Source organism: Chiloscyllium plagiosum, unplaced genomic scaffold (genome assembly GCF_037043375.1).
Source record: "Chiloscyllium plagiosum isolate Xiang-an unplaced genomic scaffold, Cpla_swu_hap1 HiC_scaffold_11, whole genome shotgun sequence".
In the NCBI taxonomy this organism is placed as follows: Eukaryota; Metazoa; Chordata; class Chondrichthyes; order Orectolobiformes; family Hemiscylliidae; genus Chiloscyllium; species Chiloscyllium plagiosum.
Window position 1 is genome coordinate 6,020,089 of NW_028270149.1, and position 14,712 is coordinate 6,034,800.

Sequence of the window (14,712 nt, forward strand, 5' to 3'; positions counted from 1 at the left end):
GAAAATTCAAAAAGAGATCATGCTGTAAGATTGAGTGAAATAGGGGTTGATGGGAAGGGTGAGGGCAGTAACAAATTAAAAATACTACATATGAATGCACGAAGCATTAGAAATAAGATGGATGAGCTTGAGGCTCTTTTGGAAATTGGCAGATACTGAGACGTGGCTTTAAGTGGACAGTGCTTGGGAAATGAATATTAAGGCTACATGTGCTATCGTAAGGACAGACTGGTGGGCAGAGGGGGTGGGTGGCCTTGTTGGTAAGGGATGATATTCAGTCCCTTGCACGGGGGGACCTAGAATTAGGGGATGTAGAGTCAGTATGGATAGAGCTGAGAAATTCTAAGGTTAAAAAGACCCTCTTGGGAGTTATCTACAGGACCCGAAACAGTAGATTGGATGTCGGATGTAAGTTGAATCAGAAGCTGAAATTGGCCTGTCGCAAAGATGTTACTACAGTTGTTATGGGGGATTTCAACATGCAGGTAGACTGGGAGAATCAGAAGGGTAAAAAGGAGGAGAAAGTGAGGTCTGCAGATGCTGGAGATCAGAGCTGAAAATGTGTTGCTGGAAAAGCGCAGCAGGTCAGGCAGCATCCAGGGAACAGGAGAATCGACGTTTCGGGCATAAGCCCTTCTTCAGGAGGGTATTGGACCTCAAGAAAGAGACTTTGTGGAATGCCTCCGAGATGGATTTTTAGAACAGCTGGTCCTGGAGCCTACCAGGGAGAAGGCAATTCTGGATCTGGTATTGTGCAACAAACCAGAATTGATCAGGGACCTCGAAGTGAAGGAGCCATTGGGAAGTAGTGACCATAATACAATCTGCAATTTGAGAGGGAGAGGGTACAATCGGAAGTGACAATATTTCAGTTGAATAAAGGGAACTATGGAGCTATGAGGGAGGAGCTGGCGAAAGTTCAATGGTACAACACCTTAGCAGGGATGACAGTGGAGGAACAATGGCAGATATTTCTGTGTATAACGCAGAAGATGCAGGATCAGTTCATTTCAAAAAGGAAGAAAGATCCTAGGAGGAGGCATGGGTGGCCGTGGCTGACGAAGGAAGTTAAGAAACATATAAAGTTAAAAGAGAAAAAGTATAACTTAGCAAAGATAAGTGGGAAAACGGAGGACTGGGAAGCTCTTAAAGAACAACAGAGGATTACTAAGAAGGAAATACGCAGAGAAAAAAATGAGGTAGAAGGTAAACTGGCCAAAAATATAAAGGAGGATAGTAAAGGCTTTTTTAGGTATGTGAAAGGGAAAAAAAATGGTTAAGATTAAAATTGGGCCCTTGAAGACAGAAACAGGGGAATATATTATGGGGAACAAAGAAATGGCAGAAGAATTAAATGGGTACTTCAGATCTGTGTTCACTGGGGAAGACACAAGCAATCTCCCTGAGGTAACAGTGGCTGAAGGACCTGAACTGAAGGGAATTTATATTTGCCAGGAATTGGTGTTGGAGAGACTGTTAGGTCTGAAGGTTGATAAGTCCCCGGGGCCTGATGGTTTACATCCCAGGGTACTGGTGGCTCGAGAAATCGTGGTTGCGTTGGTGATTATTTTCCAGAGTTCGATAGATTTGGAATCAGTTCCTGCGGACTGGAGGGTGGCTAATGTTGCACCACTTTTTAAGAAAGGTGGGAGAGAGAAAGCAAGAAATTATAGACCAGTTAGTCTGACCTCAGTGGTGGGAAAGATGCTGGAGTCTATTATAAAGGATGAAATTACAACACATCTGGATAGTAGTAACAGGATAGGTCAGAGTCAGCATGGATTTATGAAGGGGAAATCATGCTTGACTAATCTTCTGGAATTTTTTGAGGATGTAACTCTGAAGATGGACGAGGGAAATCCAGTAGATGTAGTGTACATGGACTTTCAGAAAGCTTTTGATAAAGTCCCACACAGGAGGTTAGTGAGTAAAATTAGGGCACATGGTATTGGGGGCAAAGTACTAACTTGGATTGAAAGTTAGTTGGCTGACAGGAAACAAAGAGTAGTGATAAACGGCTCCATTTCAGAATGGCAGACAGTGACCAGTCGGGTACCGCAGGGATCAGTGCTGGGACCGCAGCTTTTTACAATATATATTAATGATATAGAAGATGGTATTAGAATAACATTAGCAAATTTGCTGATGATACTAAGCTGGGTAGCAAGGTGAAATGTGAGGAGGATGTTAGGAGATTACAAGGTGATCTGGACAGGTTAGGTGAGTGGTCAGATGCATGGCAGATGCAGTTTAATGTGGATAAATGTATGGTTATCCACTTTGGTGGCAAGAAGAGGAAGGCAGATTACTACCTAAATGGAATCAATTTAGGTAAAGGGGCAGCACAAAGAGATCTGGGTGTTCTCGTACACCAATCAATGAAGGTAAGCATGCAGGTACAGCAGGTAGTGAAGAAGGCTAATAGCATGCTGGCCTTCATAACAAGATGGATTGAGTATAGAAGCAAAGAGGTTCTTCTGCAGCTGCACAGGGCCCTGGTGAGACCACACCTGGAGTGCAGTTCAGGTCTCCAAATTTGAGGAAAGACATTCTGGCTATTGATGGAGTGCAGTGTAGGTTCACAAGGTCAATGGGACTACCTCACTCTGAAAGACTGGAATGACTGGGCTTGTATACCCTTGAGTTTAGAAGACTGTGAGGGATCTGATTGAACATACAAGATTATTAAAAGATTGGACACTCTGGAGGCAGGAAACATGTTTCCGCTGATGGGTGAGTGCTGAACCAGAGGACACAGCTCAAAAATACGGGGTAGACCATTTAGGACAGAGATGAGGAGAAACTTCTTCACCCAGAGAGTGGTGGCTGTGTGGAATGCTCTACCCCAGAGGGTAGTGGAGGCCCAGTCTCTGGATTAATTTAAGAAAGAGTTGGATAGAGCTCTCAAGGATAGTGGAATCAAGGGTTATGGAGATGAGGCAGGAACAGGATACTGATTAAGGATGATCAGCCATGATCATATTGATTGGTGGTGCAGGCTCGAAGGGCAAAATGGCCTCCTCCTGCACCTATTGTCTATTGTCTATTGTCTACACATCCTCCTAACCCCTTAATTTTTCATCTGGACTCAATGATCTCTACACCTTCTCATCCTGCCTCACCTGGAGACTTCGCAGTCACTGCTGCTCTGCAACTTACTTTTCATTCTGTCTTAATGCAATTCCAGTCAAACATTAAACAATTTAAAAACATTGAATCAAAAAAAGTCAATATACATTCCTAATTATCATGTGAGCAAAACATTATCCTGGATATTTACCTGATCCTGGATTTTCAGTTGTTTTTTCTATCTTAAACAGTCCTGTATGGGCATAAGAAAAATATCTTTGGGAAAAATGTCATCTGCAATCATGATAATCTACAACAAACTGCAAATGTCAGGGATGGGCACATGTGGTGGATAGTGCTGTAAAGTTTGAAAGTAGCCAGGCAATGGGCCATCTTTAATGAAAGATAACACAGTCCTGAACAAATACATATTCCTCTGAGACACAGAAATGCAGCAGGAAAGTTGAATCAACCCTGGCTAACAAAAGAAGTTAAAGTAAAATGAAGAACTGTGGATGCCTGGAGATCTGAAACAAAAACAGAAATTGCTGGAGAAACTCACTGTTCCAGCAGCATCTGTGGGAAAAAAAGTAGAGTTAATGTTCTGGAGTCTGATGAAGTTACTGGACTTGAAATGCTAATTCTGCTTTCTTTCTGTAGATTTTGCCAGACATACAATCATAGATTTATTGAGATATACAGCATGGAAACAGGCTCTTCACTCCAACTTGTCTATACCGACCAGAAATCCTAAATTAATCGCATCCCATTTGCCAGCATTTAGCCCATATTCCGCTAAACCCTTCCTATTCATATAAGCATCCAGATTGCTTTTAAATGTTGTAATTGTACCAGCCCCCACAACCTCTACTGGCAGCTCACCTTAAACTTATGCCCTCTAGTTTTGGACTCCTCTAACCGAGGATGCAAAACAGAAATTGCTGGAGAAACTCAGCAGGTCTAGCAGCAACTCTGGAAAGAAAGTAGGGTTAATGTTTCAAGTCTGATGAATAGTACTGTTCTTGAATTGTTAACTCCGCTTTCTTTCTATAGATGTCATGAGACTGGCTAAGTTTCACCAGCAATTTCGGTTTTTAATAAATGAAGTTAAATACTATATTAATTAAAGAAAGTAGTTCAGAAGGTTTTCCAAAAAAGAAATTGTACGCCCATAATTGGGAGCAATTTAGAAATATTAATGTACTAAAGTACTGGTGTAGATGAGGAATTAGCATTAATTACTGAGACGGAAATTGAATAATTAGTTGGTTTCGAGGGTGATTAATTCATTTCAAGAGCATCAAAGGATCTGGCTTTGACTTTAATGGTTATTCTTGAAAATTCTATGGGATTCTGTGTTTCTGCACATTGGAAAGTAGCAAAAGTAATCCCACTGTTAAAGAAAGACATTTGTGAAAAATTGGAGACCATTAAGCTATAGTCATTTATTGTCAGCAGTCAGAAAAATATTGGAACCTATTATAAAGGATGTCATAATTAGACACTTGCAAAGTAATTATATGATTGGGAGGTGTCAACATAGATTTATGAAATGGAAATCATGTTTAACCACCTGGTTTGAGGATTTACTTGCAGAATTGATAAATCTGATGAGGTTTTTGTGGATTTTCCAAAACTTTTTGTAAAGGACACGTGGATTAGTTAATAAAATTACAACACATGGCATTAAGGATAATATACAAGTTTGGAATGAAAATTGGTTAATATACAGTAATCAAAGGAAAATGAAGAATTATTCTTATGATGACAGGCTGTCATTAGTGGGGTACCACATCTGTGCACAATTTTTAAAACATTCATTCATAACATATGGGCTTAAACATCATTCATTGCCTCAATGCTTTATTATTATCCTTAATTCTCTAAATGAGCTGGTAATGAGTTACTTTGCTAATTTCTTGAACAACTGCAGTTCTTGGGATGTAGGAGTATGCACAATGATGTTTGGAACAGAGTTCCTGGATTTTGACCAACCAACAGTGAAGAATGATGATGTAATTCTGAGTCAGAATGGTGTGTGACTTGGAAAAAGTGAGAACTGCAGATTCTGGAGATCAGAGTCAAAACGTGTGGCGCTGGAAAAGTACAGCCGGTCAGGCAGCATCCGAGGAGCAGGAGAGTGAACGTTTCAAGCATAAGCTCTTCATCAGGATGTGTGACTTGAAAGAGAATTTGCAGGCAGTGATGACATCAAGCATCAATGCCTTTGTTCTCCAAGAAGGTAGAGTTTGTGGGTTTGGAAAATGCAGTTGAAGGGAACATTGTGAATTACTGCAGTGTATCTTGTAGATGGTTCACTCTGCATGCATCTGAGCATTAGTTGTGAAGGAATGCTGGATGCTATTGAGCTTCTTGAATATTGTCAGAGCTGCCCTTATCCAGGGAGCATTCCATCACACGTCTTGTATTCAGTGGTTGGGGAACAGGCATTGAGGAATGGGAGCTTAAAAATGTGTTGCTGGAAAAGCGCAGCAGGTTAGGCAGCATCAAAGGAGAAGGAGAATCGACGTTTCGGGCATAAACCCTTCTTCAGGAATTGAGGAATGGGAGGTGAGTTACATATTACTAAACTCCTAGCTTCTAACTTACACTTTTCGCCACAGTAAGGCCAGTCCAGTACAGTTTCTGGTCAGTATAACCCCTGAAATGTTGACAGTGTGAGACATAACAATGCTAATGCCTCTGAATATCAGGACTGATGGTAAGGTTTTCACTTGATGAAGATAGTCATTTGAGATTTTGGAGAAGGTCATTGCCTGTCCCAAATACTACGAATGTCACTTGTCACTTATCAGCCCATGCTTGGATATTGTTCTGGTCTTACTACATTTGGAAATGGACTGTTTCAGTATTCAGGAGTTGCAGATGGTGCTGAACATTATGTCATCATCAGCGAGCATCCCTATGTCTGATATCATGTTGGAGAGAATGTCATTGATAAAGCAGCTGAAGATGGCTAGGCTTCAGACACTACCCCAGTGTATCCTAGGGCTTAGCTGATCAAGTACGTAAGTGTGATTTGGATGTGGCACCCAAGTGCAATATTTCTAATTCTGCTGATTACGCAAAATGGGACAAGGCTTCAAGGGGGCTTCGATTGCCTAAATGAACCAATCACCACTCCAAAGTTTGTGTTCATTTTCCTTAGCTATTGTCTTTCTAATCCTTGTTCCTCCCTCTTCCCTCCTATCCTCCATGTGTTTAATCCATTCTGCCCCTTTACCCCTTTCCCCTGTCCTGACCTGACCCAATTATTCCTTCACCTCCTCATCCTGCCTCATCTGGGATCTGCAGCAATAATTAACTTATATTTCTGTATCCAAGATGATTACTGTATAACAGTGTGTGAGGGCTAGCCTGCAGCTCAAATGAATTTACCTTTGGATGGTGTATGATCTAGCAAGGTAAACAATTGTTCTTCAATGTTCCTGTTGGAAATTTCTGGACGTTTTAAGACTTGGGCTAATCACCCATTGATTGGAGAGAGAATGAGAGACTTTTTTCAGTTTTACTTTCATCTTTGAACAGGTCTGCAGAAGCTTTAGATATAAAGTTTCTTTTCAATATAGGAGATTATGGTTAGATTTGTTAATATACAGCTTCTGAGGAGTAGCAATCTCACAGGGATTGCCACTTTGGTTAATTTTTTATGAAACAAGGACACTTCACCTTTCTGACACAAGGTTATGATCAGGTTCCTTCAAATATTAGAATCATTCTTTCATTCTAACAGTTCTCTCATAGTACAGAACTGTCAGAGGAAGGCAACCCTTTTCATAGTAGTTAGCTATTGTATTGTGAAGTTAAAGGTCATGACAGCCACTTTGACAGCTTCTGTCAAATGGTTAAGGAGAAAGGTTAGTTTTATATTAAGATGCCGGGAGGGTCGGTGTCAGATGGATAAACTGAGTAGAGTATCAAGTAAGTGGTCTGCTACATGGGTCAGAAGTAGGGTTGCAGGAATAAGATGCTTGGTGAGCAGGGGTGAATGTGCCAGGCAAATAGATTGCCAGCTAGATAGGCTACCAAATGGGAAAGGGGTAGAATGTGAAGTAAAAAGGGTACCAAAGTGTAAGGTGGCAAGGAGTATTGATAAGTGATGTAAGATTTTGTGTAGGTTGTGATGATTGGGAGAAATCTGTCCAGGGGCAGGTGGGGAAAGCAAATGTTGGATCGTGAGGGTTTGGTTCTGCTGGACCTAGGCATGGATTGAGGTCTTATGTGCTGGCAAGTGAGTGGGTGTGGAGATTTATCAGTGATGCAGATGGGATTATGAATCTGGTCAGGTCTGACAGCGTGAGGTTTGGGAATGGGGAGGGATCCAGAAAGGGTGAATAGGAGAGTCAAGTGGTGGTGGAAGGAGTGGGTTTCTGGGGAGTATCAGGTCAGGGCTTTGGGGGTTAGGAAGGAGTTGGGGATAAGGTGTAGTTAGCGGGTGTGAAGTAAATTTGGAGTCAATTGAATACTCTGGAGTCAGACTCGGTGTTTAATAGTCTAACATTTCCTGATGAACTAGTTACTTAATTTCAGTGAACCCTCCAAATTCTCTGACTTAAATGGAGAATTTCTGGGTTCCAAGAATAGGGGAATTGCCTAGCTAAATCTACTATGGTGGGGATTCCATGGGGTTCCTATGTGCAACACCCATTTATGCTGGATAAATGACTGTCTGACCATCAGATAATCTGTGCTTGGATTATGTCAGAGTAAGAAGTTAGTGATAGTTCCAGATCAGAGGTTTTTGCATAAAGTCCTGAATATGTTACTTGAAGCTCAGATTGTTTAAATGCCGGTGTATGATATCTCCAGGAAGAGGCTTTCAGTCTTTTTAAACTGCAAGTTGAAGTCAAATTAAATCCATTTCAGTTTTAAAGAAATGAACTTCCTGGTATGAATTCTGTACAAAGGGTACTTCTGAGTAATATTTTGGTGGTTTAGAATTAGTTAAGGAATGTCTTTGGGATTACTGGTATTATATGCCACCCCATGTTTAAAAATCCTTAAATTTGTGTGATAAATAAGTGATCAGGTTTATTTTATTTCCTTTTCTTGAATAAACTTCAGTTTCAGTGCAAAAAACATCTGCAACATTGTGTCCTTCTATGTAAGTTAGAGATAGCTTGTTAAAACAAAAACAAAAATGATCTATCAAGTTAGATTTCAGTCTGGATTCTGACTTGTCCAGTAATAAAGTTAGATGCGATCATAACAAAATAAATGAATCAAAAGTCAATATTGTCAGTATACCAAGGGTGAACTGATAACTGGGATTAAGTGATTAAATGACTGCGTAAGTAATCAAATAGAACAGGAAAGGGTCTTGTAATGCAGTGGTTATGTCCTCAGTAATGGGCTAGAAAGATCTATATTCATGGCTCAATGGTCCCAGAGTTGTGTCATAACATACCTGAACAGATTCATTAAAAATATTTATCCCTTCTGAGTCATCAGACTCAACATGTTAACTTTGTTTTCTCTCCACAGATGTTGCCAGAATTTCTCCAGCATTTTGTTTTTGCTTCAGATTAGATTCCCTACAGTGTGGAAACAAGCCCTTCGGCCCAACCAGTCCACACTGACCTTCCGAAGAGTAACCCACCCAGACCCGTTTCTCTTTGACTAATTGACCTAACACTATAGGGCAATTTAGAACGGCCAATTCACCTGATCTGCACATCTTTGGACTGTGGGAGGAAACCAGAGCACCCGGAGGAAACCCACACAGACACGGGGGAGAATGTGCAAACTCCACACAGACAGTCTCCCAAGGCAAGAATCAAACCTGGGACCCTGGTGCTGTGAGGCAACAGTGCTAACCACTGAGCCACCGTGCAGATGTCCAGCATCTGCAGTTTATTTATTTATTCAATTAGAAAAATGTTTTTAAAGTGGGAACAAGGAGGGCAGTGGTGGTATCTCTATCATCTGGGTGTGTTTCAAGTCCACTATCCACAGAGATGTGTCCCCAACATGCCTGAACAGATTAGTTTGAAACATTTTTGTTATGGGAAAAGAGGTGGTAAAGAGCAGTGCAGCCTTTTAACCAATGGAGGAGAAAAGTGTGTTGAGTTCAATTCACTATCAGGTTGAATGATTAGTACATATTAAATCAGCAAATTAGTAAAAATGATCTTCGAGCTGGATGCTTACCTTGTATAAATTCATCTTTTGGCTCTTTCACCTCAAAAATTTCTGCATTGACATAAAGAGAAATATAGAGTCATAAAGTCATAGAGATATACAGCATGGAAACAGACTCTTCGGTCCAACTTGTCAATGCTGACATAGATATCCTAAATTAATCTAGTCCCACTTGCAACACCACCCACAAATTCAGCATAAATTCCATTCTTTCCCAATTTTCTTCAATTCTGAAAAATGGTTACTGGACTCAAAAACATTAGCTCTGTTTTCTTTCTGTAGCTGCTGCCAGAACTGCTGTGTTTCCCTAGCACTATTTTTTGTTTCATTTATTTTTATTTTCGCCCGCAAGTTTTCCTTCCTTGGTAATGATCTCTGGGCGCCAGCAACATAATTACCCTCTCAAACCATTCTCTGCCTGTTTTCAAACTCAACCATGCGCGGAGAGGATGGATGGATGATGGAAACCAAATTCCATCTACAAATTCTAGAAAACTAAAGTTTGTACTAGAGAAGGAAATTACAAATCTTTCAATAGCAAAGTTCTAAAGTATTCTTGGAATTCCCACCATTCTCCCCAGCCTGAGTAGGGAGTCAGGAAAGAAAAGCCTCTACTTTGTCACACAGCTCTGAAATTTACTTCTCAGTATTTCTTGGTGCAGTTGCATTGAAATATTGAAAATAAAACGAGAAAATCATTGTATATTCCAAACCAGCAGGTAAGCAAAAACCAACCCTGTGACACTGGATATTTAGCTCGTGGTTTTTCCATTGGTTTTTGTACCTCAACATATTCTGCAAGGTCATAAGCAAAAGTACCTTGTTGAAGAAAATAATGTTCAATTATAATAATTTAATAACAATTACAAATATTGGTCTTATGCTCCTCTTCTCTGCCAACTGCCTCATCTCCCTTTCATGCTGCAGCCAAATGGGAGCTGTGAATATAACACATTGCTGGAAGAAGTGCTGCACATACAACATTTACAATCACAACCAACATTCCTCACAGACTTCACTAACATAAGCAAATCCAATTGTTGATCATTCAAAATATCAATAGAGCATGTGGAATCCTCTGACAATTAAATACATGTTCAGCTGTGCGCGAATAAGACACAGCAATAGCCAAAACGTTTGATTTGAGAATGGTAGTACAGCCACCAAATCAGAATTACACTTTGACTGATGGTGTACACTGTTCTCTCCATTTGTTGACAGTCTACATTATCCTCTGAAAGATCCACTGGAATCCTTCATAACCATCACATGCTCCTGACACAGACACCAAAGTAACACTTCTTGCCTCAAACCATGTGTCTAATTGTGCAGGAACTTTGTGTTGAGATGATGCTAAAGGTTTTCAATTTGCTCTTTCAGCCATCTTGGATTAATGTACTTATAAAATCCATTAACCAGACATTCAAAAACATCAGCATCTAATAATTAGACAATCAGTGAGAATCCAGTTCTTTTTCTCCAGGATCCCTGGAATATTACATTCCAGTCCTAGTACTAGGTACAATCCTAGTACCACTAATGCCACTGGAAGCATTGGATATGTTGGCGTTACAGGCACAACTTCACAAGGGATTGCTGACAAGAGAGTAGGATGACTCAGGATCACTGGTGAGCGCAGTGATGACAAGGACAAGGGTTTTCACTTCCAGCCGGCCACCCTTTCCTGGTGTTAAGACTCTTGATTGGGCACAGTATGTATTTAACCAATGACAGTAGCTGACAAGCAAAACTGCCATGATGTTGCCTACATCTCCACCCTTCTTCACTACCACCGCATCTTTGTTTCAGAAAATATTTCAGAAAAATGGGGCAACTAATTATTTGTTTCCATCCTTCTGCAATTCTTTACCTTGCATGTCTCAGTAGAGAGGAGAAAGTGAGGACTGCAGATGCTGGAGATCAGAGTCTAAAGTGCAGTGTTGGAAAAGCACAGCAGGTCAGGCAGCATCCGAGGAGCAGAAGAATTGACTTTTTGGGCATAAGCCCTTCATCAGGAATGAGGTTTGTGGGTCATGGGAGTTTGAAAGATAAATAGAAGGGGGATGGGGCTGGGAGGAAGGTGGCTGGAAATGTGATAGATAGATCAATGCATTCCCAGCTATCTTCACCTCAGCCTCACACCCCCTCCCATTTATCCCTCAGCGCCCTCCCTCCCCCAGCCTACAAACCTCATTCCTGATGAAGTGCTTATGCCCGAAACGTCGATTCTTCTGCTCCTCAGTAGAGAGAGCAAGTGCTCCTCATTCCAACTGGATAAAGTCCAAAATAATCTTTACAGAATTCTCATCAGTGCTCAGCCTCAGCAAAAAGGCTTGTCTTCACTGAACATCCTACCCAATCTGCCACCAATTCTTGCCAACTACTCACCACTCCCCAGATAATCAGACAATTAGCCCTGAGGAATTAAACATTCCCAACCATCCCAACCAAGCAGAAATTTGAAACTATAAAGTCAGGAAAATTGTTCTCATCTCTATGTTTCTCTGAAACAGGAAATACAAAACCTTTTCATTACACTGTCCCTGCTCAAATATGAATGAAAATATACCCTTGAAAGGTGCCTTAATTCCCCATCAAAAAGCTCTTTATAATAGCATTTCTATAAAACTAATAACATTCCAATATCATTCAAATGTGGTTTTTGGTCATTATACTTTATGAATCCATTTGATTCACAGCATTTTCATGGGCATTCTTGCTGAAGAAAGTGCTATAACATTGTCTTTTCCAGGTATATAAAATTTTTTAAAATTCTATCGCTCAAATATCAAATCGCATAAAAACAACAGTGTTCTTGCCCAGAAATTTCTCCAAAAGTGAAGATTGTGGTCCATATCAATAACACAAACAGCTGACACAGGAACTCTCCTCTCTAATAATTCAGTTAATACGCATTCAATTTCTTTTTTAAAAAATCCAACATCGTCTTCTTGTAGTAAAACAACTCCCACACTGAAGTTGCTGGATGGCAACTCATGATTTGAGCTGCTAAAACTGGTGCATTTGTCAGCACAGCATTCAATTTGTCAAAAGCACTCTAACATTCTTGTGCCATTTAGGCTTGCTGTCCTCTTTTAGCACATTTGTCAAATGAGTGATTATCGTGTTGATGTTCAGAACAAGCTAACAATAAAATGCCAACATATTGCAAATGTTGGCCTAGATGTGGAAAAATCCAAAATAGTAATTACTTCTACTTCTTCAGGTATTACTCTCGCCAGATTTGGAACCAAATTAGTTATTTATACCAATTAAATAATTTAGTCAATTCGGTTTAAATGTTCTTCCCTGATTTGGTCAAACAAATACCAAGTCCTTTATGTAAACCATGCAGTTACATAGTCCCTCATTATTAGTTCGTTGTTGATACATTTTTCATTCCAAATGGCATAATTTTGAATTGATAAGATCCATCATGCATTAGAAAAGATGACATTTCTCGGTTGCAGTCATGGAACTTTTTAACATTCTTTTATTCAGTCAACTTTGATGCTGAATCATGCATCACCAATTCTTTAGAGGTTGTTCCTCCAATGTTTGGACAGGATATGAGCCCTCATTGTAATAATCAATACAGAATCTTGGCAACCATTTGGTTTCAACACCATAATGATAGATGAGCTCCAACTACTATGACTTGGTTCCAAAATGTCATTATCCATCATGAATTTAATCTTTTCTCTTTCTTGAACTAATTTACCTGGATTGAGTCTCTAAGTTTACTGTTTTACAGATAAACTGCACTTACATTTACATTCTGAAAGTCCAATATTTTTCCTGGCCTATTCACACAAACAATTTATTCATTACTATGACTTACAAAGGGTATTACAATCTCATCTTTTAAACACTTGAGTGTTAATCTAATTGCTGCAGGATGAACTTTTGAATTTTCAATTTCTGATTCATTCCCCAATTGATTTGAAATTTTCATTTCACACCCTATATTTTCCACTGAATTAACTTTTCTCCGAACTATCCTCCCTGTCATGATATCTCTTTAATATATTGTCACATGGTTGTTGACTTGTCATTCTGTCTAGAGTATTCACTATATTCACATCATTTTGTTTCTTTTGGATTTGATAAAGTCTAGTAAACCTCACTTTTAATGATTCCTTAGAGACATATAACAATAATAACACCTTCTCTCCAACAACATATTTTCCATTCTAGTTGCTATTCTGTGTTCAGCACTCTTCATTTTTTTTGTTCGCCATGTCACATACATTGTGTCTGTAAAAATGACCTGAGTGTATGGTTGCCTGCCATTTCAACTGACTGCTATGTTCCCTGGCCAAAATCTCTTTTGTGGGCTTGCTATAGTGTTCCAGCACAAGCTGGATTATCAGAACTTAATGTTCCACTTGGGAACCCTGAAATCTTCTGGAATCAATATTGAATTCAATAATTTCAGGACCAGAGCACTTTTTCCCATGTCCTCACCCCACACACTTAGCCTTGTCATCGCATGGGCTGCTACCACTTACATTGTCAGTCACTAACAATCCCTAATTAGCAGCTTTTCATTCTCCAAGGCTGACCTTTACCCACTCCTTTGTTTACCCAACCATTTTTCACTCTCTTTGGGCTCCATCTCCACCTATCATTTATTCCTTCCACCTCCTCCACCCCTTCTCCAGCATATGCATTAACATTTTCCTCGCTACTATCAGTTCTGACGAAACTTTACTGGACATAAAATATTAACTCTGCTTTCTCTCCACAAATGCCGGTTGACCTGCTGAGTTTTACAAGCAATTGCAGATTTTGTTTTTAACTTCCAGCCTCTGCAGTTCTTTTTTTTTTAATGTAGCCACTGAGACTTTAATATATCATTTTTTCTTTAACCAATTTAAGTGGTCCCTTCACCTCATGTCCATTAGTTGGAAAAGAGCTGAATCTTGTGGACTCATTAAGAGCATCCCGAAAGACAAACAGTGACAAGTGATTTTGTCAAAATCAATAAGACATGCCTGAAAAATGCTCCAGTTGTGGTCTTCAAAGTTTTATGCCATCATTCAATTGTGCCTGATTATTGTACAATAATCAAAAGATGTATTTTTAAAAAAATTTCCAACTATTCATTATTTATTTGAACATTTGTGACATACAGCTGGAACTTTGATTTGATTGTACTTCTCTAGGCTTCTGTATTTTGTAAAAGATTAAACTAACTTTTCCAATATCAATTTTGCATTAATGTTTTCCCAGAGGCACTGCTCCAGCAAATCTTGGTGACACATTCATAACTGTTAAACAATACTACTTCCTATTTGTATTTGTAGGGATGCTACACAACCTATTCAAACCCTGCCATACAGTTTAATGAAAGCTGATATCAGGATTAAAAGTGCTGATTAATCAATGGTTAAGGTTTCTCTAATAAATGATATATATGGCATGTTTGGCAAAATTTGACCTCATGTTTACATAACCTTGCCCAATAAAAAAAGTGAT